The sequence below is a fragment of the Jaculus jaculus genome, unplaced genomic scaffold, assembly GCF_020740685.1.
Source record: "Jaculus jaculus isolate mJacJac1 unplaced genomic scaffold, mJacJac1.mat.Y.cur mat_scaffold_53_1_689399_arrow_ctg1, whole genome shotgun sequence".
Lineage (NCBI taxonomy): Eukaryota > Metazoa > Chordata > Mammalia > Rodentia > Dipodidae > Jaculus > Jaculus jaculus.
This window is the reverse complement of record NW_025423503.1, coordinates 218,757-240,163: the sequence shown is the minus strand read 5'-3', so window position 1 is coordinate 240,163 and position 21,407 is coordinate 218,757. Positions and strand designations below refer to the sequence as shown.

At 37.7% G+C, this 21,407-nt stretch overlaps 1 pseudogene; it reads right to left on the bottom strand.

Moving 5' to 3' along the window:
* Nucleotides 1-1,140: 1,140 nt before the first annotated feature.
* On the bottom strand, nucleotides 1,141-14,507 carry LOC101605217 (annotated as a pseudogene).
* Between the last annotated feature and the right edge of the window lie 6,900 nt (nucleotides 14,508-21,407).

The following is a 21,407-nucleotide window of genomic DNA, read 5'->3' as shown; positions in this document are numbered from 1 at the left end:
ATTCTTCTTCCTCCTAATCATACCTATGAAATCTTGATTCCTGACATGCTAGAGGAGAGATTGAAATGAGACACAGGGGCCAGACATCTGAAGCATCTAACAGTTTCCTGTAGGAAAACTTGTATTTTTATAGCCCAGGGTAATTATCAATCACATCTTGAGAAACAAAACTGTTTTGCACAGATGTAAGTTCCAAGGAAAATGAGTTCACACTGCTCAAGGGCAAGTACTGAATTGAAACAAATGTTATCTTATAATAAACAGGAAATGGAGCAACATGAACACAGATACACCATGACTCAAGAACTTGATCATTGGGCTGGAGAGATGGCTTAGCGGTTAAACGCTTGCCTGTGAAGCCTAAGGACCCCAGTTCAAGGCTCAGTTCCCCAGGTCCCACTTTAGCCAGATGCACAAGGGGGCGCACACGTCTGGAGTTCGTTTGCAGAGGCTGGAAGCCCTGGCGTGCCCATTCTCTCTCTCTCCCTCTTTCTGTCCTTCTCTCTGTGTCTGTCACTCTCAAATAAATAAATAAAAATTAAAAAATATATTTTTAAAAAAGAACTTGATCATTACGTTCTGAACCTTTTGTTCTGGGAACTGTATTTTAGGAGAGACTTCCTCATCCTTATGGTCATTAAGTCCTTTGGTATGGTGGATGTGTTCCAACACACACCCTTACTGTATCTCTGAATATTCTTTGAACACTCAACTACAACCTTGTAGACATTCTCATAGACAGTTGCTCTATCCAGAAAACTATAGCAGGTTTCCTTGAGACAATCTGAAGAATGAATCAGATGCATTTCAAGTTATCAAGACTGATAAGAGCAAAATTCACAATATAATACCAGTGCTTTTTTCCAAGTGTATTTACAAATTTGAGATGTGAAAAAACGATTATTCTTGCTACTGAATACAATCTCCAGAAACATATGCCACTTTGTGAAATTGGATTTCAATTGGTGTTGATAAATGGAACCTGACCTGAAGGCTCTACAAGCAAGTTGATAATGTTACAGAACAAAAAAGACTTGTACACCTTAACAAATACCTTACTATTTTTTAAAATATTTAATGCAATAGTGTAAGGGTTTTCTACAGGACATACTTTAATACATATGAGGTAAAATTTAAAAATCAGTTGGTTGGAGAATATGTTTTTATCTTCATGCTCTTTAGAGAAATTTTACTGGGTATTAATAAAATGATGTAGCACTTGGGGAAAAAGATGGAACCTAGCAACCCTGCACTGGAGGCCAAGATAGAAAAGACCTCCACTATTACTATGGCCTTCCCCTTGGTGCTATGGTAGACAGAGAGGAAGGTGACCCACACACTGCAGAACACCAGCATGCTGAAGGTCAGGAACTTGGCTTCATTAAATGTTAAATGTATCAGGCAGATTTCTGGCCAGGAAAGCCACGGTGAAGCTCCCTATAGCCAGAGATCCCAGGTAGCCTAGGACACAGTAGAAGGCAGTGTCTGAGCCTTTTTTGCACACAATGATGATGTGGTCATGTTCTGAGTGTGCATCTGAGTCAACAAAGGAAGGAGATGTTCCCATCCAGATTCCACAGAGAACAAGTTGGATCAAGGTACAGATGGCAATGATGAAGTTAGGTGCTCCTGATACTAGCAGCCCTCTCATCTTTCTTCCTGGAGTAGTGACCTTGACGGCCAGAAGCACAATAATTGTTTTGGCCAAAACAGTGGATACAGCAACAGTGAACAGAATTGCAAACGTGATCTGCTGCAGGATACAACTGGTGTTGTTGGGATATCCAAAGAAGAGTAATGGACAGAGAAAACAGAACATGAGGGAGATGAGTAGTACATAGCTGTTTGTTCAATTATTGGCTTTCACAATCGGTGTGTCTTGGTACTTCACAAAAACCCCAAGAACAAGAGCAGTGAGTGCAGAGAAGCACAAGGCCATGCAAGCCAGAGCCATCCCCAACGGGTCTTCAAAAGCCAAAAACGTCACAGTTTTTTGGAGACAGTGGCTTTTCTGTCTGCTGGCATATTGATTGATTGGGCACTTCACACATTGTTCCATATCTGGCACACAACACAAGGTATCATCAGGATAGTGGCAGTGTTTCCTTCTTAGGCACAGCACACTGCAAACAAGTGTCTCAGAGTTGAACAATACTTGTATTCCCTGTTACCATTGACAATTAAAATAGTTTGCTTTATAGCCAGATAGCAATGAATAAAGAATATCATATTATGGTAAGATTAAACAAAGCTTTAAAAATTTTATTTATTTGTTCATAAGCAGAGGAAGACTGAACCTGTAGCCACTGAAAACAAATAACAGATACATGTACCAATTTGTCCAGCTGGCTTTCTGTGTGTATAGGGAAATTGAGCTGAGGTGGTTAGGGTTTGCACACCTGTGCCTTAGCTACTAAGCCATCTCAGCCTAACAAATCTGTAGTTTATTCAGTTAGCTAAATTTACAAATTCTCCTGATCCTTTTATTTCTTAAAAGAATAAAATTTTATCGCAATGTACTAGAATTATATGATAACATTGCTTACATGAGGTATTTCTTACAATTTCTACTACAGGTGAGATGGCTTAGCAATTAAGACACTTGCCTGCAAAGCCTAAGGATGCATGCTTGACTCACCACATCCATCATACGTCAGACACATAAGGTGACGCATAAGTAAGTTGCACATGTGCCCAAGGTGACACATATGTCTGGAATTCGACTGCAGTGGCTAGAGTCCTTTGTACCCCAATACTATGTTTCTCTCTCCATCTCTCTCTCTCTCACTCATACTCTCTTTCATTAAAAACAATACCCTCTGTTTGGCTTACCTCAAAAAAAGATAAAAGATTAAAATTTTTTTTATCTCTGAGTTCTATAAACAGTGCAGTCCAAGATCAGAGTGGTACATGATTCTATGTCTATTAAAAAAATTAGAGAACACCCATAAATTTAGACAATAAGATGTGATTGTTTCCTCACCCTACAGTACTTTGTCTTATGAAGTCGGTCTGTCTGCATCAGGTGATGCCCTATGGTTTTGTACTCAGATGTCAGTAGGTACATATAATTCTTTCAAAACATATTTTATAAAAATATGAATGAAATTGGAGACCCCTAGATATAATTAGCTCTAATATCACCATTGCTCAAATCCATCTCCTTAGAGTAGGTATTCATGTACTAATTTTAAGAGGACATACCTTTTACTTACTTATCCAAATTCTTCCTCAACAATCCATAGTCTATGTTTTAGAATTTGGTCAAGAGGTTATTTAGAAAGGATTATGAACAAGATAACTTGCCAACTTTGAAAAGATTGCAATGGCACATAATAGTGAACTGAGTAGATAATCTTCCAACATATAACTTGTATATGCAATCATGGTGTTTTACAATTTTTGTTATGATTACATTTAATCATAAATGGGATTAAAAAGAACTATATGGTATATCCTATTGAGTATTTTCATATAGAAATATTTTTTCTATTTATAACTAATTTTACTTCTCTTAATCATGTATAATCATGTATTATAAATTCATCTGCATACATTTTTATGAATTATATAGGCATGTCATAGTTATTATGCATTATAAAGCTATACATTCCACTTTGTTTGGTACACAAAATGTGGTCAACGTTTACAAATGAAAAAAATTCCCTGTTAATATTGATTATCCATCACCACTAAAGTTTGTATTTAAGTAATTAATTACAATTGTATATTAAAGTTTTAGTTGAATGAACACTGTTTTTATATATTAACAATAATAATATTTCAATTCATTTTTATGACATTATCCAGTTATACCAAAAAATTAATGTCAACCTCTTTCTATTTTTTTTTACATCATGTATCAATGCCCTTCCCTATTCACTTTGAATTCTACTACACTGAAAAAGTGCTATGGTTATGAGAGTATGCTGCAGGCACTAATAGATGAAAATATTGAGGTATTAATATTTATATCGCTTTTAAATGTCTTTAATCATATCAATTGAGACCTTTAGGTTCTACACTAACATGTCCCCCACATAAATTTTCTGGCCTTCTCACCTGTAAACTAGAGGGCAATGTAAAATAACACCTATTCATCCATTCTGTGTTCAACCTAGTAAGCTTGACATCTCAGAGATATATATTTCTTTTTATTCTTATTTTAACCTCTGAGCATTTCCCATATCTCCTTAAGTGCTTCAATATACATCTGAAACAATGCTCCCAATATTTTAATCAGAATATTTGCATTTCTTGATAAAGGTTTTAAATGTCTGTGATATGCTATTGTCTAAAGTCTTAAAATTAACTTCTTTCTGAGTTATACCATAGATACTCATAAAAAATTATGCTTACATTGAAAGTAATTCCAAAATTACATGCTTCTAAAGGCAAAAAAGGGGTGGAGAGATGGCTTAGTGGTTAAGGTACTTGCCTGCTAAGACTAAGGACCTACGATTGTCTCTCCAGGACCCATATAAGCCAGAAGCACGTGGTGGCACATGCATCTGGAGTTCATTAGCAGTGGGTAGAGGCTCTAGCACTCACATTATAACTTTCTCTCTCCTCCCTCTTAAATAAATAAATAAACAAAATAAATCTTAAAGCCAAAAAAATGACATGCCACAGCATTTCATATCCATCATCTACCTATTGGGTACAAAGAAGATAAAGATGTGGAAGATTCCTTCTTATAAACTTCATTTTATGTACAAAGAAGCTTATATGTGTGTGTGGAATTCCTTGATAGTGATAATATATTCACTAACTATTGGATATCAGTGAGTGTTTTTTATCATGGAAGAACTGGTATATACAGTGAATCTAGGAACTAAAAATGTGGCTCATGGTGTCAAGTGAATGCTATTTTTATGGTAGCAAGTATTTATCATTTCAACCAAGTGATTACATTAAGCAAGGAAGAGATATTATCTGTTTCTTCAGGTTCCCTCAAGGGTCCTACAGGTTCCCACTTTAGGAAGAGAAAACAGTGGAAGGTGGGAAAGATTCTCTAAGCCATCAACTTACCAGTTATGTTAGAAATCTCATTTTCTGGGCAGGGGGAACAATTAAAACAGCAGGCTGCTTTTCCCTCCTGTCGGAACTTCCTGAAACCAAGCCCGCAAGTTTCACTGCACACAGAGGAGGGAATCTGAGGAAAACCAGGACTATAGTTGTCAAAGTTAGCAATGTTATATACCCCATTCATAAGTACATGTTAAAACAATCACAATTTTTATCCACATCTACAATAAAATTGAAATGCCACCCTCCATTTAGTACACTATATCTTGTCATACCTATGAAGATTTTGATGAAATAATTTGTCATTTCTATATATACTTTTTCAAAAGATAGAAATAAAATCTAGGACACTGGAAAGAGAATCCTGAACAACATGTGGTACTTGATCAAATTGTGATGGGCACATAAGTCCCCACATGATTTTATCTATTTATGTCTATAGTAAAGCATTACAGTCAGGTAAACGTACCTGCCTACTCCCCGTGACCCACTGTATTGCCTCCTTAGACAAATCCAATTGTTGGCCAAGAGAACCATGTGAAGAAAACTGTCCTATTTCACCTTTATTCCAAGACCATGTGGAAAATTTGAAATGTGGGAAATATCATAGTCTGCATCACATTTTGTTTTCTCATTTAAAGTGACTAGGTCTCCAACAGGGTTAATAAATTGCATGTTCTTCAGAGTGTGATAAAACTGAAAGAAATGTATCATATTCCAATTAAGTACATACACATGTAGACATAATGTATGATATGAGTAATGTTAAACTTTACTGCATGTACCCAATATTTTGAAGTAAATCAATTTCCAGCTATAAATTTAATATTACTACATTTTTATCAGTTTCTTTTTTGAGAAACTGATAAAAATGTTCACCAAATATTAGGTAAGGCTATTGAGATAACCCTTAAAGCCCATTATATTTATAGAAATCAATGCAATATTAACTAAAGCCTTAAGGTTTTCAATATTAACAGTGATACAGCATTACTTTAACAACTCAAAATGCCTGTCAATAACACCGATCAGGGTACTTTGGAATGGGAAAAGCAAGCTCATATTTAGATTTCAAGCACTTCATGATTAGAAAAAATAAGTAGAATCACATATCAAATACTTAAAACAGTTGTGCATGGTATCAGGATCATGTGTCATATAAAAAATGGATCACTCAAAACTAATGTCATTAAATTCAGTGTCTTCATCATGTATCCACAGTGATGGTTTGTCATGGTTGTCTGCTTGACTGGAGTTAGAATTACCATGGACACAAATCTGTGGACATGTCACTAAGGAATTTTTAGGGTAGGTAACTAAACATGGAATGATCCTTTGAATGCAAGTGGCACTATTTCATGGGGGAAGGGTTTGTAATCAGGGAAAGCTAGATGACCCCATATATTCATCACCCTTGCTTTCAAAGAGTAGGTTCCTGACTGGAAAGAGGGCTTAGCAGTTAGGGCGTTTGTCTGCAAAGCCAAAAGACTTTAGTTCAATTCCCCAGGACCAATGTAAGTCAGATGCACAAGGAGGGACATGAGTCTGGAGTTTGTTTTCAGTGGCTGGAGGCCCTGGCATGCGCATTCTCTCAATCTCTCTGTGTGTCTCTCTCCTCTCTCCCTCCTTCTCTCTTTTTCCCTATCAAATAAATAAATTAATTAATTCAATTTTAAAAATCAGAAAACAGAATGTAGATGCCAGACATAGTTTCTTTCATTCCCCATCATGATGGACTATAGTCTTGAACTCTGAGGTAGAATGTAACCATTCTCAATTAGCACAGGAGAAAGGTAAGAAATGAGACAGGATTTCTATTCTGCATATCACAAAGTCTCACCTGCCCATAATTAAAGGTTGACAACAATGTCCCAATTTTGGCACTTGTTGCCCATGATGGTCCTGTGAATAGTAGAAAATCACATTCGTTTGTTTCACAGCTAAAATTAGGAACAATACCTGAACTTAGAAAAGAGATAATAGTCCATGAATCATCACACTTGGAAGGACTGAAGTAAAAATTAATAGACTTGTTGGGTTTAAGGTTGGGATTTCTGTTGATCTCCTCAGTGACAAAAGTCATTGTCAGAATATATTGATATTTCTTGACTGGCACACTGAAAAAAATACAATAATCATTATGGATGAGGCTTCAAAACAATTAGAGTGTACAGGTAATACATGTGATAAATGATTCTTTTGCCTGAAATTCTCATGTAATCACTCACCTTCATGTAAGCATATCATCCTGCCTGACATAGGGATCAATTAGGTATTTTGAAATTATTAAATGAAAGGCAATTCATAAAGTTATATGATATATATATGCATGTATATATGTATATACATACACACACACAACACACAAACACACACACACACACACACACACACACACAGAGAGAGAGAGAGAGAGAGAGAGAGAAAGAGAGATTCATCTTTAGCAAATGAGAAACTGGAGCAAAGACAATATAGGTCATACGTGACCTTGAAAATAGACCTATACCAGATAGAAAAAGTTGTTCATATCTTCAAGCTATAATTCTCAATTGTAAGAAATGAAAAATAAATCCAGTAGCAATCTTGTTTATGTTAGTTTGGTGTGTCTATGAGGGGTATAGTCATCTTCATGTTATTGGAAGACCACACTGTGTGTGTGTGTGTGTGTGTGTGTGTGTGTGTGTGTGTGTGTGTGTTTAAGAGGGCACATTCTTGTTTCAGTGTGTATCATATAACAGTGTCAGTTGCTTTTCTATATTATTTTACATGTAATTATTTCTTTTGGTTTTTATTTTTAGGTAGGTTCTGATTCTTCCCCTTTCTGACCTGGAATTCACTATGTACTCTTAGGGTAGCCTCACACTCATGGTGATCCTCCTATCTCTGCCTCCTGAATGCTGAGGTTAATGGCATGTTCCAATGTGCCTGGCTTATATGGAATTATTTTTGTGACTTGGAGTTCACCAATTTGGCTAGAGAAGCAAGCAATCTCTAGGGACTCTGATTTTTAAATGCATCAGGACACAGAAGGGCAGATGCACTTCACTGTGTCAAAATTTTAGGTGAGGGCCATGGATTTGAACTCAGGACCTCATGATTATGCAGAAATTCCTTTAAAATTTTTATCTTATGGTATTTTATTATATACCATCCTCCACTGAGTAAGGCAATTGCTTAATTAATGCTGAATATGCAGTCAATCCTATCTATTTATAGCAAAACTTAGCACTTATACTTCCTTCAAAGACATGGGTATCTCTTCTAGTTGTAATGTGAACTCTATTTCATCAGGAATTAGAAGAGTGTCCCATCATTTTTGTAGTTCGACTTGCTTCTTGTGATACACAACTTCCTTGTTATGACAAAATAGCTGAATAGTATCAGGTTAAATGTAGAAATATTATTGTGGATTATCCTTACAGGTAACATTAAATAGTAGTCAAAATTAATAAGGAAATTACTGACAGGGACAGCATGGCTGTGGTCTCAATTCAGTCCAATAAGGAGGCCCACAGAGCTATATGAAGATTACATATGGGCAACCATCTCTCTCTCTTTTATACAGTAAAGATAAAATGCTTGTCTACAGAGAACATACCTTAAACAGAACCCACAAACTACCTGCACATGGGTAGAAAATCTTTGCCAGTTATTCCACTGATGAGGCCTAACTTCTAGAGTCTATAAGAAACTCAAAAAACTAAACAATAAAAAAATTCACTCAAGCACTGGGGCAGAGAACTCAACAGGAAATTGTCAAAGGAAGAAATTAAATGGCTAAATTCATCTATGAGAATGTTCAACATTCTTAACCATCGGGTAAATGCAAATTAAAACTACTATGAGATTCCACTACATTCCTGAAAGGATAGAAATAAAAAATAAACTGACAGTAAAATTTGACATTATTAAGGGAAATAGGGCCCATAATTCACTAGTGGTGGTAATTCAAATTTGTACAATCAATATAGAAATCAATATGTAGACTCCAGGAAAGGGTGAAAATAGTGGTATCAACTAACCCTGCCATTCCTCTACTGGGCATCTATGCTAAATGCTCAACTCTTCACTCCAGAAACATTTCCTCAACCATGATAGTAGCTGCTCAATTCACAATAGCTAAGAACTGGAATAAACCCCAATGCCTTTCACCTGGCAAATGTATAATGAAGATGTGGTACATATACACAGTCTAATTCTACACAGCCCTAAGGGAGAAAAATGATATGATGCAATTTGGTAGGAAAATGGTCGGAATTTTAACAGACCACAGTAAGTGAATTCACTCATATATACAAACTTAAAACCTGCATGGTTTCCCTCACCCATGGATCCTAAACTGGAAGGGCATGAGTTGCTGTCATATCTAACAAGAAATTGGAAAGCCAGATAAGAGTGATGGAAAGGTTTGGGGAAGAGGAATGGGAAGGCACAGGGGCATGGAAATATAAACAAAATCAAATCCAAAATGTGTTGGTCCCATAAAATACATTCTCATCAATATCACACTAAAAGCTGTAACCCTGAATAGGAGCATGGCGGGATTATATGATAAAGATGGGGCCTGGACAGGATGGGATGAAGCCTTACCCTAAGATGTTTGGCACTGGTGGAAAATCCAAGTACCAGAAATTGTTTACAACCCAGATTTAGCCATTGACTGAATATACCTATGAGTATTCCCAAACAAGAAAAGTTTCTGTCAAGTCACTTTATTACTCACCTAAAGTAAAACATGAGATCGTATTGCTGAAGAAACCACATGCAACCAATGCAGAATATCACAGAAATCTAGAGATCAGGTTGAATCTGGAAGGAAGTCAGCACCCAGATAGTTAATCCATGTAGTGCTCAAAACATGAAGTGAGATAGTGTACAGCAGCCAACAATACTGTGAGAAATCAGGAGACTGTGCAATATCCAAGCAACCTTCCTGACCAGATGTACACACCTAGGTAATAGTGGCAGGAACATTATATAGGTAACCTATGCCTTTCTAATTAACTAATTTATGTACTCAGTGGAAAATAAACCACAGCTAGAACGATGAGCCAATTCAGAATCCTATGGAGACCAAGACAATAGACTCCACTGAGAACCATCCATTAGTCTTTTGCGAAAATTAGGCTACAGCCATCAAAATCTTTCAAAATCCACAATTCCTATACATTTTAACCTATCTTGTTTTCACTCTAAATTGGAGAACCTGATTTACTTCTTCAGAAATGAAAAAAAGAACAAAGGACAACCAAAATATATCAACAGAACAAGGATCACCTACTCTGTGTCAGCATGTGAACCACCTCAAGCACAGAAGCTAAGGCCCAGATGAAAACACAAAAGAATTAGTGAGATAAGCAAGAATGCTGCCTCCATGAGGAACTTTACAACGTGAGTCAGGGTAAGGGATACAGACACTGATAATACTCTGAATGCGGTAAAGCAAAAATCCAGGACTCTGAGATTCCACACTAAGGTAAACATAAAACACAGGGAACAAGGCTCTGGGGATATTGAGGAAGAGTGCATAAAAAGAATGCAAGAGCCACATGGTTTGATGATGTATTCTGGAGTATTGCATTCCCCCAAATAACAGACTTTTCTACTCACAAAACATTACCAATAACTACATGATGGGTATACCAGTAATCCCAGTAGGAAGTCCCTCAGTGCAATGGGGACAGGGAGGAGGGGAATGATGGTAAAAAGACTTAATGTGTCCATACCAAGTGTCAACTTAATAAAAAGAAAGTAGTAAAAGAAGTGAAAACAAAAAAGAAGAAATTTCTTTTTGTAACATGTCAATCCTGCTAGCAAATTGTAGTGGCTACCACTTGTAATATTGGCCACTTTAGGATCTCAGAAGGGTTTAAGTAATCACAACTTTGAGTTACATCCCCTATTTTACCAGGAGTACAAATATTCTACAATCCTTTCTTAATTGTGTGCTTCACCAATTGTGTTCTTAGAATTTTGACAAAACTCCTGACTGATTATGTTTCAAATTCTTTCTATTCTTATGTCCAAACCAAACACAGCAAAAGAGGAACAATGTATAGTTGGCACCTTTTTTTTTTAAAAAATTTATTTATTTATTTATTTGAGAGCGACAGACACAGAGAGAAAGACAGATAGACAGGGAGAGAGAGAATGGGCACGCCAGGGCTTCCAGCCTCTGCAAACGAACTCCAGATGCGTGCGCCCCCTTGTGCATCTGGCTAACGTGGGACCTGGGGAACCGAGCCTCGAACCGGGGTCCTTAGGCTTCACAGGCAAGCGCTTAACTGCTAAGCCATCTCTCCAGCCCATTTTCTTCTTTTTGTAACAGGGTACAGGAATAAGAAAGGTGCCAACTTGGGCTGGAGAGATGGCGTAGCAGTTAAGCGCTTGCCTGTGAAGCCTAAGGACCCCGGTTCGAGGCTCGGTTCCCCAGGTCCCACGTTAGCCAGATGCACAAGGGGGCGCACGCATCTGGAGTTCGTTTGCAGAGGCTGGAAGCCCTGGCGTGCCCATTCTCTCTCTCCCTGTCTATCTGTCTTTCTCTCTGTGTCTGTCGCTCTCAAATAAATAAATAAATAATTCAAAAAGAAGAAAATATCATGGCATCTCATATTTCTATTATCTGAGAGATTTGCGTCTATGAGAAAAGTCTGTCCAGAGTTTGACAAAGAAAATTGTTCCCTATTCACAGACATTAGAAATTATGTGCTCATAGGTGAAGGATGAGCATCTACTTGAAGGGATACTTTCTCTCTGCCACTTAATATTGAACACCAGCTAATATGAACACCAGATCTAATATGAGCAAGGTAGAAGTAACTGTGTTCTTCAAAGTATAGCTTTCTACAGAAATAGAAATACTGAAGAAAAAACAGGCTGAAATGCTAGCTGTGGAGAACACAGTCAAATAAAAAACTCTGTACAAAGTCTCACCAGTAGAATGGATAAAGGAGAGAACACAATATCTAAACTAGAAGACCAGGTGGCAGAGCTAATACAGTCCAATAAAGAGAAAGTCAAGCTAATAGGAAGGTATGAATGGAAATTTTGAGATATCCAGGACACTATGAAATGATTAAACATAAGAATTCAGGGTACAGAAGGAGAAGAATTTCCAGAGGCTTAGTATGTACTTTCAACAAAATTGTAGAAGAAAATTTTCCCCAAATTGGGAAACAAATGCTAATGCAGATACAGGAAGCTTTCAGAACACAAAACAGACAAAACTTGGAAAGAAACTCTCCTCATCATGTTATAAGTAAAGTACTAAACATGAAATCCAAAGAAAATATATTGAAAGCTGTTAGAGAGAAAAAAAAGTCACAAAAAAAGGTAATCCCATCTAAATAACAACAGATTACTCAACACAAACATTAAAAGCAAGAAGGCATTGGAATGATGTATCCAAATTTCTGAAAGATAGTAACTGTCAGCCAAGATTACTTTATCCTGCAAAGCTACCTATCTAAGTTAATGGATAAATAAGGACAATGCAAAATAAAAACAGGCAAATGGAATTTATGACAACTTAACCAACTCTACAAAAAATACTTGGAGGAATCCATCACACTGAAGAGAAAGCAAAGCACAGACAGGAGGGAATAGGAGAAAGTAAATCATATTCAAATAACAGTTAAAATAAGAGATTAAAGGGAAAATGGGAATCACTGCAAAACAAGAATGGTGAGAATAAATACATACCTTTCAATAGTAACTCTTAATATCAATGGCCTCAACAAAAGACACAGACTTGCAGACTGGATTAAAAGGAAGGATCCTGCCATTTGTTACCTCCAGGAAACTCATCTCTCAATAAAAAGATTCACCCTGTCTTAAGGTGAGAGGATGGAAGATGACATTTCAAGCAAATGGGCCCAGGAAACAAGCAGGGGTTGCTATCTTAATATCTAACAGGATAGACTTCAAACCAACATTAGTGAGGAAAGATAAAGAAGGTCACTTTGTACTGATTAAAGGAACACAACAACAGGTGGGCATTACAATTCTAAACATATATGCACCTAACATGGGGCCTCCCAGTTTTATCAAACACTATGAGACTTACGTCACATATAACACCAAACACAATTGTAGAGCATGATTTAAATTTAACCCACTCTCAGCAATTGGCAGGTCATCCCCACAAACAAACAAGCAAACAAACAAGCAAACAAACAAACAAACAAATAGAAAGACATGTGGATTAAATGAAGTCATGGAACTAACAGATATTTCCAGAACATTCTATGCAAATGCCACAGAATAATGCGTTTTTCTAAGCAGCACATCGAACATTCTCTAAAATGGGCCATGTATTAGGACACAAAGCAAACCTTAACTAATCAGGAAGATTGAAATAATCCCTTGTACTCTATCTGACCACAATGGGATTCAACCCCAATCAGGAACAAGAAAATGTACATTGAAATCTGAACAAGTCAGATACATTTGACTGTGGAAAAATTCTGATCAGTAAAGTATAAAATGAATTTTGATTCATTCATAAGTGATATGCTAGGGTAGAAAAGAGCAAGGGATCAAAAACCTCTTAGTGTGCCCATATATAGACTTCTTACACATTATTCATGACTTTCAAATGGAAAATTAAGTAACCATTCTGACACTTACTGGTAAAACTGTTTCACTGAATCATATTTGCTCATATACTTGTTTGATATATTAATGTAAAAGATACAATCCTTACACATATCTCCATCACTTTCTGTATTTTTCTTTAGTCTCCAAAAGCAGCCCGTTTCTATCAAACTGCAGAAGAGGACAGAAAGCACTTGCTAAAATAGGACAAAAGTGAAACTGATCAGCTTCCCCATGTCTACAAGCCTTCACTCTGAGCTTAGATGTAATGTGCAGCATCAGGTAGATACACATATAACATATGCCTGCTTGTGTGTGTATCCACTCTTACTATAATTGCTGACTAAAGGGGATATTTATATCCTAATTTCTTTCATTCTTGTCTGTGCCACCCTCCTATGGGGAGCACAGAATATAACCCTGAAGCTCTGCATCTGAGGTCTATATCAAGGTCATAAATACCAGGTGAAAAACATGTTGTGGTGATCATCTCTTGCTTCAGGTGCTATAAGTTCAGGTATATCCAGGCATAAACACCACTGGGATAATCTCCTGAGCATACTTGTTTTCAGACTAATTTCAACAAGCCATTTGAATGAATAGAACATGAAATCATGTAAGCAGATTTCCTTGGAGTTTCCAAGTCAACATGTAAGGTGAAAAGGTCAGAAAGGTTTGCTGCTCATACAGCTCATGCAGACATGGCAGCATTGTCTCTTCCATTGTTCAAGCAGTGGAGGGATCCTCACATACCTCACTTTCATCAGCATCACAGCATTTACTGTGATGTCCATGCACTCACTGCTCATGGCAGTTTCATGCTTGTAATATCCCACACCTCCATGCTTCCCACTGTCTGAGTATACAATAGAGAAAATAATCATGGCAAGTCCAGCAATTCCCAGTCACTCCCCTATAAGAATGTAGACACTCAGCTTCATATTTTGTTCTAATACACGACCTTCCACCTTATTCCTCAGTTCCCACAGATTAATAAGCTGTGATGATCCAGATTCTCATTTTTAACATTGTTTTTCTCCATTTTTATTTTTTTCCTAATTACAGGATTCCACACAGAATTTAACTGCATATTTTATGTTCATACACTGAAGTTCCACCTGAGCTGGGGAGTTTCAGATAATCGAATGTAAATCCTTTATCAGATTTTAACTTGTGCAGTACTTGAAGTGAAACACAATGAAAACGTTAAACGAAATTGTCTCTTAATACATTTACAGTCTTGTATTTACAAGCTAAATATATAGGAAATCACAAATAAATCCTTTTAAGTTTGCTGCTGTTTTGAAAAAAAAAAAAGATAAAGTAAATGTAAAACAGTTACAAATTTCTTATAAGAAGTCTCCATAGTGACTTGGCAATCAATCATCACGTTTTTTTTTTTTTTTTTTGGTTTCTTTTTAAATTCCAGGGAGAGTTTTGGATTTTCTACAGGGCTATAGGCTGATTTCCAATCCTGCCATCTTACAACTGGAGAATCTTGCATTTTTTTTATGATCCTAATTACTTTTAGAGTTTCTTCTGGGGGACACTCAACAGGAAAAATTGGCTATGCCATCTCATACAGTGGGCTTGGTGCAAAACATCCCCACAATGAAATGGCACTGCTCAGAACAGAAATCATTCTGCATCCTTAGGGCTGTGAGCCCCAAACATACACACATGTACATTCATTCTCATTGCACTTTTCATATAGAATCTAGACAACCATTTTCCATTCACATATTCACTCATTAATTCTTAAGAAGTTATGGATTCCCACATTCAATTTGTATTCTATTTACAAATCCAGAGGCTAAAATCAAACATTGTTACCAGGCAGGCCGTGAGGAGACACTGAGGGAGCTGGAGAAGTTGTTGGGAGGAGGTGCCTAGAAGGACCTGGTGAGAAAAGCAGGTAGAGCAGAGAGAAGGCCATGCATGCAGAGTGAAAAATAGGGTATTTCAGACCATTTGCCTGTACGTTGGCAGAAGTTTTATTTTAAATCAGTGAGAAGTCGGAAGTCAAAAGTACCATCTTCAGTCCATTTGGACCCATTGTCCAGCTTATGGATATGGCCAAGCAGAGTTGCAGAGAAAAATAAGATGTCATCCAGAAGTCATAGAGGATTTAAGTTCTTAAGGAGACAGGGAAAGAGCAAAACAAGGGTGACAGTAAAATAAACCAGAGCTCTAGCTGGATTAACACAAAACACCAATATGAACCCCTGAGTTGTTAGGGTGAATGAGGTCTGCACACCCCACAAAGGCAGAGGCTGTACATGTTGCAACGGTCAGCCTTTCAGCCTGTTAGTGGGCGAGGAGGGTGATTGTGCTCCTGATGGCAAAAGCAGATGGCTGTGGAAGATGAAAGTGGCTGGCAGTGTAAGATAAGAAATCAGGAGGAAGAGGGCAAGGAGGAAGGGGGGGGGGGGCTCAGAGATGGTAACTGAATCAAAAGGAATGCCTCAGGATATGGTAGAGCAAAAAAGTGAGACCCAAGGTGTCGAGAGTGCATCTTTCTGGAGACCTGCGTTTGGGGCCTAATGGCCAAGAGGTGTAGCCTAGCATGCTGGCATGGCTTCCATAAAGAGGGATGAAACCCGAGCCCAGGCCAAACCAAGAGGGAAATTTACTGAGAAGGAGGGAGGAGACAGAGAAGGGAAGAAGAGTGAGGCTGAATTGTGGTGTGTGTGACAGCCTGTATCAGACAGAGATGGTCCGAGGCTTTCAGACGGTCAAATAGCAGCTCGGTGGTCTGGTCAGGGGAAAACGAAGTCTTACCATGCAAGAGGGAAACCAGAAGACATCCTGTCTGAGTCAGTGCACCAGATGTAAGGTTCAGGAGGGACCAAAACCACGGAGACCACTCTGAGGGAAAGATGGAAGCTTTATTTTGGGAAAAAAAACATGAGCTGCTTGGACTGACTCTAAGGGCAGAGCAGTCAACTTTGAGATTACATATAGTGGGCTATGTAGAGTTCTTCAGTGTGGGGAAAGTGAGGAAGGGAAATAGCTAGGGTGTGAGACAGGTGGGTGATAAGGAGGCAGGAAACCTATACCTGGGGCATTTTAGGCAAGGAAGGGATAATGGCTAGGCAGTTTCCTGAGGAATGTGGATCACCTACTTCCTTATGTGTCTGTCACCCTCCTGCAGTCCTTGGTGACTCCATTTTGTCCTGAACTAACAGCACCTACATTGAACTAACAACACCTACATTCACCACTTTTTAATTTAATCCTTTCAAGAAAATAGTCATTATGGACACATTATGAGGTGGGATTCATAAGTGCCTCATGTGTTACAAATCCAACTACATTGACAATGTAATTAACTATCACCAAGTCTTCTGCACTGTGTTTAAAAAGACTGAAGAGAACACATATTCGTACTTTTGTCAAACTTCAGAGGAAATAATTTCATATTCCACAAATTAGTTGTTAAATATTTTATTTATTTTTTATTTATTTGAGACAGAAAGAAGCAGACAGACAGAGGAAGAGATAGGGGGAGACAGAAAGTGGTTCCCGTAATTAGATGAGATTTCCTTACCTTTTCATGTAGCAATTTTCAAGTATTTTATAAGGCAAAATGATCCATTTTGAGTTTATTGCTATACAGAGTGAGAGATAACATTAATGCAACTCTTAAAGCAGAGGGCACATCTTACCTGGCTGGCCAATTGTGTAGCAACCAGTACCTACCTCTGGTAAGACTGTTGATGAAGATCCTCCTCCAGCAGTCTGCACAACCCCTTTCAATACTATGAAAGCTAGATGCCAGAAATGAGGCTTCCTGTGCAGGTATACATTGATTTCTTAATGTCATACAGCCAAATAATGTGTGGCCTTCAGCAATAGAACCTCCTCATTGAGTTCTGTTGGGCAACAAAGTCCCTTGGTAATAGCCTCTATTGTTTTGGGGCATCAGACATCTCCCTTACCACCAACTCACTGGGGGGTGGGTATCTTGCCCATGGTCCTGAATTCTTTTTTCAGTAACTATCTACATCTGGGGCCAGGAGTGGGGAACATGCCTTTAATCCCAGCATTCAGGAGGCCGAGGTATGAGGATGGAGGTGAGTACAAGACCACACTCAGTCTACATAGTGAATTCCAGGTCAGTTTGAGATGGAATAAGAACCTACATTGAAAGAAAAAAAAAGTATCTACATATGGATGCAGCATTAACCACACCCACAGAGCACTTCTTCACAAACTCTATTTTTGTAATAAAAAAAAAAGTGCTAGCAAATTAGTAACATTCCATATACCTTATTCATAACATTCATAATTTTAATCAACTTGTGTTGTAACATTTGCTGTCCTCCATCTTCCTTCCCAGAACCACTTACAGAATTATACCCACATATCTCTACTTTTATCTTTTGTCCTTTGTTTCTTGTGACTAGTTTTGGTTTATAGATGATTTTGTCACATCTTAGAACAGGAACATTGGCCTGTTTCCTAGTTCCATGTACTTACAAATGCTTTCCTATGCATTTATTGAAAGGAAGAATCTATGGTTTATGGATCTGAGAAATTTTTGGAGACAATAGATAGGATGTGCATTGCAATTAAATTAGCTACTGCACATCATTTAAAAAAATTATCAAAAGAAGGAGAGAGAAGCAAAGGAATGAATATTAGTGGACATGGACACCCCAGCTCTTCTAGGCACTGCCATCAACTCCTGATACACGTACCAATTTTTGCTTCTGGATTTAGGTGAATAATGAGCAATTAATTGAACCTGGATCATTAGGCTTAGCACATGAATGTCTTAACAAGTGAGTAATCTCTAAACTCCTACTGTTTTTTTTTTCCCCCAATGTAGGGTCTCATTCTAGCTCAGGCTGACCTGGAATTCACTATGTAGTCTCTAGGGTGGCCTCAATCAAACTGTCGACGATCCTCCTACCTCTGCCTCCCGAGTGCTGGGATTAAAGGCGTGCAACACCATGCCTGGCTTCTACCATGTTTCTTTTGTAGGAGGAATTGAAAATAGTTTATATTTATAGTTATTATAAAAGACTTGTATTTTTCCAACATTCTGCCACTCTCTATATTCTCTGTCTCTCTCATTCTCTTTGTGTGTGTGTGTGTGTGTGTGTGTGCACCAACACATGACAATCCATGTCATCAGAACACAAATTTCTGGAGACATTATCACCTGTACCCATTTTTGAGACAGGAATTCTCTCTCTGTATTCTCACTCTGCTACTGTTGTCTAGTGTTCACATCACAAGTTGCCAGGAAATTTGCTCATCTTCTCCTCCTATGTTGCTGGGAGTGATGTAAGCATGCTGAGTTTAGAAAAGCTAGTCATGGCAGCTTTTTTTCTTCTGTTTAACATTCTGAATGCCTTACTATGTGAATTGACATCTGCTTATCTAATTTACAAAACTTTTGTATTAATATTTTATTGGATTTATTTTATGACTTTAGAATACAATTCACTACCATCTTTTATGAGCATGATCCTTAAATTTGGTCTTTTCACATGGTTTCAAGTATTGTGAAATTCCCACTTATATTCTTATTAATTTATGTTTCTCCATATTGGAATAGTCTCCTGATTTTTCCTCACTTTATTTCACCTCATATATTGTCTTCTCTACCTGATTCTTTCTACTGGTACACATTCAAATGACAATTTTATTTAGCTAATATTTCTATGTCCAAAATGTTCCATTTAGTTTTTCCTCAATATTTCTACTTAATTGAATTCTTTCTTTTTTTTTTTTTGAATGTTACTAGATAATTAATTAAGCAAACTTTTATTGAAGCTTACATTGTGGTACAGAAATACATTTCAACTGATTAAAGTCCAACACCAATTAAGAGAGAAATTATGGCACCAAAATTTTCCCTCCTCTATCACATTTAGATTACTATTTGATCTACATTTCTCATTTTTTTAGGCTTTGTTCCACATAAATTTGTGTGAGTTTTCAACATCAGAATTCTTAATTCTATTGGGGGGAGGGGAGAAAAAGAAATCAAATCTCAGGCCAACAAATGTCATCAAGTCTACTGGGACACTGTTCAAGAACAAAATCCATCTTAAGCATTGTTCCTTGCAACAGGGCAAGTGCAAAGGTTAAGCGCTAGGCTCACCACAGAGGCAAACTGAGAAAGCTGACAGAGAGCTCCTCGGTGAAATAGTCCATCAACAGCATGCATAACACCGAAGTCAGAACCCTTCCAACCACTTGATTTCAAACCAAGTAGGTTCTATGTGTAGAAACACTAAAAAAGGTGTTTCATTTATAAATACGGAAGGAACAAAACATCACTGCATCAATCCAGAAATTGTCAGGAAAAAGTTGTGAGGACAACAGATACAAAATTTAGTCAACTTTGCTCTTATCTCAGTTGCTTAAATCCCACAGTATTTCTAATTAGCTAAAAGATGGTAACTCTAGAAAGCTGGCATTTCTAGTCTGCTCCCATTGTGTATTTTCAGAAGACTGTTATTCATTCCTGCACTCTGCTGTTTGGCTCTCACGGCAACAGTTCTCATTTTGGGCAGTCATTCATTTGATCATGTGAACGAAGACCAAAAGGAACAGGTAAAGCCAGACAGTCCACATGTGTCACAAATCACACAACTTGAAGTCCGATGGAAAAGCCATAGATTCAGCTTTAAACCCAAGTTCATAGGACACCATTAGTGGAAACTGGTGACAATGGCTGCTGGAAGTAAGTGAAGCTGAATGATCTACATCCAGGACACCACTTCGCTAAATCTCCCTGCTTAAGACTTCTTGGTAAGAATCCCTTCAGATCACTTAACAAGTTAGTAAAGGCAGTACACTACCGCATTAGAAGCTAACTACTAAAGAGCATCCCTTAACAGATGGTTTCCACAGGGCTCGGCTATATCTTGATCTACCAACTGTCTACAGGTCCTCCCACTAATCATCCAGGAGACCTTTAATTTCATTTTTGAGACATTATTGTCATATTCCAGAAGAGCTCAAAAGGCCACGTTCCCATGGCCTTAAAGGAAAATTAAGCCCAGGGACCATTTCCCCCACTCCCCCATCTGGGGTGTAAGATTAATATACAAACCCACAGTGGCACAGTGTATTGCTTTAACTGGGGGGGGGGGAGTGGGAGGCAAGACACCACGGTGAGGGGAGAAAGCAAAGGACTTCAAATGTAGGAACAATCATTCAAATAGTCATACACAAATGAACTGGAATCATTTTCTTAAGGACTCAACTTGTGGAAGAAAAACTTTAATTGCCATTGCAAAAAACACCTGTATGAAGTAGAAACTGGTTTTTTAAATAACATTAGTAGAGAATATATTCTAGAAAGTGGAGGTAACTGGATGTAAAATTCTGGCAGCAATTTAACAGAACAGTCCCAGATGGTCAGCTGAGGCCAACATCTAATGAGGACGAAAGCCTTGTCTGTGGGGAATTTTGGATGATACCTGCAGAAATATTATACTGTGCATAAACCAAATTGAATTGTTTCCACATGAGTTGTAAAGTTTCACATAGTAAAAGTTTTTTTCTACATGCACTTCAATTTCACAGCAAGAGTGGCATAGAATACCTAAACACAGAAGACAGCATTCATGCAAGATATCTAACTCCTTGATACAATAATGCATACACTTCAAAATGATTACACTATCATTACACCTAGGGCTTTCTGCAACTACAAGGTGGTGGTCATGGACAGCATGGCCCCCAGTATCAACATCTAGGAAGCAGCCACCACCTTTTATGTGTTTTCTCTTTTTGCGCTTTTTCTTCATCTTTCTTAA